The sequence below is a fragment of the Lathyrus oleraceus genome, chromosome 6, assembly GCF_024323335.1.
Source record: "Lathyrus oleraceus cultivar Zhongwan6 chromosome 6, CAAS_Psat_ZW6_1.0, whole genome shotgun sequence".
Lineage (NCBI taxonomy): Eukaryota > Viridiplantae > Streptophyta > Magnoliopsida > Fabales > Fabaceae > Lathyrus > Lathyrus oleraceus.
In genome coordinates, this window is record NC_066584.1 from 54,927,655 (window position 1) to 54,932,542 (window position 4,888).

The following is a 4,888-nucleotide window of genomic DNA, read 5'->3' on the forward strand; positions in this document are numbered from 1 at the left end:
TAAACACACCTCCTCTGTTTAATGGCGATAAGTTTGAATTATGGAAAACTAGAGTTAAAAGATTCATTCAAAGTTTTGATCTAGAATTATGCAAAATAATAATCAATGTTCTATTTGTCCTACTCATTGTATTAATGGTGAAGTAATATATAAACATGATTTCCTTTTGACAAAAGAGGAAAAGAGAAAGTTCGAAATTTATTTTAAACTAAAAGCTTTTTAGTTATGTATTTAAAAGAATACAAAAAAAAATTTATGTCCTTAATTGTAATCCCGCCAAGAAAATAAGGGACACTCTTGAAATGATCTATGCAGTATCTTCAAGTATCGAATAAGAGGAAATGAACATTTTAAGCTAAGAAGAAGAATGTTTCTTTCATAAAAAAATTTCAACCTTTAGAAATCTTGGTCATAATGTTATAACTTTCTTTGTTAACAAATATGTAAGAGTTAAGAATTATAATAAAAAATCTGATCAAATCCTTAAATCGAGACGTAAGAGTGTTTATGATGTTAAGGAAAAATCCAAGAAGGAAGAAATCATCGAGAAATAGAATGATTTGATTCAAATGCTAAAATATGAATGGATGAGCTCAAAATTAGAATAATATATAGTAACTTTATCAAATAACTCTTTTGAAGAAGAAAAATCAACTCTAGTAGTATTCCTTGAAAGAACAATCTCGATGGTTGAATGATCTTCAGAATATTTAACATCCAATGAAGAAGAAGAAATAATTACATCCAGTGGAATTTTCATAAGAAGAAATTAGAAAGAAGTATCAACAAAGAACATCAAAGAATCAACAACTAGAAGACTTTTTGAAGAATCTCCTTCCAAAGAAGAAGATGAATGTGAGGTAACAAAGTTATCATAAAAGCAATCGTTTAAGTTAAACACTAAGTTAATTGAAGAAAATGATAAGATTAAAAAATGTAACTTAGATCTTAAAGACTACATTGAGTCTCTATAAAGTATTAATGAAATGCTAAATTATGAAATAATCAATATTTATAAATCAAGCTAGTAATTATGAGAAATGTCTCTCGATGAAAAAGTAAGTGAAAAATATGCATAAAATCCTAAGTAAATTTACTAAGAGGAAAGAAAACCTATATTTTATTCTATCAAATTAAAGGTCTTCCTTTAATAAAACTGGATTAGAGTTTAATTCTGATCGCTCGCATAGTAAAGGCTTTAATAGGAACAATTTGAATCATCCTATTTATAAATGTTCCTATTGTGATAAGCTTTTCCACCTAGAGTCCTTTTGTTATGATAAGCTAAGAAAGTATAAGGGTATTCATTATAGATCTCTTAGAATTACTAATGCACCAGGACCCAAAAAAATTGGGTAACAAAGGGGAAAACCTAGTTTGTTTTACAGGAATGCTTCGGAGCTTTAAATGTAGCCTTAATGCGATTAAATAAACTTGTGCAAAGAAAGATGTATAAGTTTTGACCAATGATTCAGAGAGAAGGATTTACGATATTATTTTGTCGTTCCCTCGAGAGGGGGGGGGGGGGGGGGAGTATAAAGATTACTTGATATTTAAGGTAGTACACTTTTTAAAGGTTGAATAATCGAAAAACTTTGGTTAACCCTCTATATAAGTAGTTTAATATTTGCTCTTCATTTAAAAGTTCTTATTACTAATAAAATGTATAAGTTTCTAGCATTTTTCAATAAAAAGGGGTGCAAACAGGATGAAAAAGGGTGTGAAAACTAGTATGCCAAAGCCAAGTTTCAACCCAAGGCCCAAAAAGAACAAGGAGGCTTAAATAAAAGGAGGTAATCAATTAGCCTAATGGGTTAGATGATCCTTGTATTTCAAATTTCAAATCAAATCTGATTGTATGTTCGCCTCCAAGAAAAACAAATCAATGCATTGATGAAGAGCATTTAGAATCTTCAAAATCATCATTATCTAATCGACTAGGGCTTTAAAATAATCGATTAGATGACATACTATGGAAAAATTTCTTTATGATATTTTCTAGGCCAAATCTTCAAGTATTTTGTGGAGTTTTTGCACACATAAGTCGTTAGAAGGAACACTATAAATAGGTAATATTATTCCCTTCTTTTCCATCATCCCATTTCTCTCTTCTTCATGTGTTTTTGTGTGAGTTTTATCAGGGATACTATTCGTTAAATCGAGACATGAGAAGGAAGACATATGGCTTAAATATGAAGTCTTCAATTTGTAAATTTTCATCAAGGAGACTATTCGTGGAAGGTTCAATCTCAAGAAATCAAGAAAGGAATAAGATGTCCAACCGTAAGGTGATACAACCTATTGTTATGGAGGAAATTTTCCTCAGTAACTCTAAGTTGTATGTTCACATCTGCCAAAGGTTGTTAAGGGAATTCTTCATAAAATTATCGGATCAAGTGTTCCCAAATCTTGTAAGAGAATTCCCTCAAACCTTAAGTTTCAAGATTTAACCCTGAAAAGTCATCGATAAAAGGAGTAGGAATCAAAATTCATAGAGATTAAGTTAGAAGAATGTTTGAACTACCCTTCTATAGGGTATGACATACCTATGATGGGCCAATTAAGTTCAAAAAATTTAAACTTTTCACAATCATCACTTCCTTTCTCATGAATCTCGTGAAATATATGAAGCTTCATATCTAAGCAAACTACCTAAAGGCAAATATTCACGGGCATTATTACTTAATCACAAGGATACTCCTCCCAAGGAATGACAACCTTAAAAAGGTCATTAGAGAGGATGTGGTACCTCTATGGTTATCGACCCACCAATTTTAAACAAATTAGGTTGATGGAATGCTTCTTCACATGATCTACCATAAGAAAAGTTGAACATTCATACTTCCATATAGAGCTCTAATCACCATTATATTAGTTTATGTTGGAGTTGATACTATGGGAGAAACAATGGATTTGATCCACACCAAGATCAACTACTCATCTCTTAATAGAATGAGAGTTCTAATTTTTCAAGGAGAATTAAGGAACAAATTAATGGATGAAGACAAAGTTGTAACCAAACTAGCCATAATAAATGATGCAGCCTTTAATACACTTATGAGAAATTATCAACAAAATGCTCTGGCCATTCAGAACTTAAGAAAGGACATAACCATCATCAAGAGAAACACCTCAAAAGATGATGATATTAATGGAAATGAGTATAATCACTTGTTTGTTTCTAGCAATTAAGTGTGTTCTTAGCTATAATAGTCAATTATGTTTAATTTTCTGCTTGTCCTGCTTTCTAGATATTTCCCTTGTCAGTTTTGAATAAAATTATTATTAATGAAGTAATATTTTCTCTTCTTGAGTACAATATGTTTCATCTACGTGTTGCATACTTACCTTTACTGCTTAGGATCTTTACCCTTATTTTTTATTATGAAAAAGAGGGAGAAGTATACTCTCATTGTGTCTTCCTAGAACCTTCCATCTTTCTCTTGTTTTCTAGAACAACTTCTTAAGTGTTAATTAATGTCAGATTCACTTGTTTTTATTGCATCTTATTCTTGTATAATTTAATGTTATTTTGAAGAAATTAGAGAGAGTGACATGATCAATATAGTGGTGATTCATGGTTAATGAAGATCCAAGACACATTTATCTGGAAATTTGAGAGAGTATTGTGTGTGTCTGTGTTCTTCATTCATCCACATCTAATTACTTGACTAAAATCTTGTGAATTAGAGTTTTTGTGAGAATCATTTGGCATTGTTCATCATCTTCACTTTTTCCATTGTTATGGACCTTCATCTCTAAATATTGAATGTTGAGGAGACTAGTGGTATATTAGGGTATTTAATATTTTTGTGTGAACTTTGATGTTTGTAATAGGTGCAAGTATCATTTCTTGAATTATGTTTGATTCTTATTGCTATCTATCAAGAAGAGAGTTTCATTATACTCCATAGAAGACTTTGGTGAATCCTGGTACAAAGTGTTCGTAAGGCAGAATTGGAAGATATCCAACTTTGGTGAGATTCTGTAAAGGTTGGCCGCATATAGAGTTGGGAGTTATCTAATCAACACTTACCTATGGAAATCGTTTGGATAAGAAATATGTGAGGTCAGATGGATTTCCACATACGAAGACTTGGGGTAGAATTATTGTGGATAACAAGGTTATATGATCAAGATCTTTAGGGATATTGTTTTTGTTAGTAGTTTGAGTGTCTGAAATAGCATAGGGAATTATCGTGTATTATTTTGTTATAATCAAAATTCTTATATCAAACTTATCAAAATAGTGGAAGAAATGATTATTTCCCGATTGTTCTTTAAGGCCATTGAAGAGTGGAGTAGGCAAAGCGAGGACGAAAGTTAAACAACCATATATCTTTGTGTATCTTTTCCTTCTTCCCTTATCTCCTTAAATTTTTCAGCATTCATTAATATTTTTATTATGTTAGTGTATTATTGCATCATTTGTATGTTATTTAGGTTAGACCGTGCTTATAGAGATTGAATGTGTAACCTTAGGTCTGTGATGCATCAATATTATTAGATCATCATAAGTTCAATTATATCTTGAATGAACATCTATGTAAATTGTTTTTAAATGGCTTTGTTTAAAGTGACTTTGATTATCTTGTAATTGACTTACATTAGAAATAATCAAGTCCTTTGTGGTATCTTGTAATATTTCACTTGGTTTAATTCATTGTGATTCTTTAAAGCTCTCTTAGTGTTGTATTTTGCTTCCACATTTCTTATAATCTCTGATTTCGTTTATGGGATCTAAGATGTTTTTCAAATTGTCTTTTAGCGGATAAGTCTATTCACCCTCTCCCTTCTAGACCTCTTTTTGTCCATATACTCACCAAACATGATGCCCTTATTTTCTTTCATGGCCTTTGTTAATGAAATAGAGCACAGCAATGTGAGC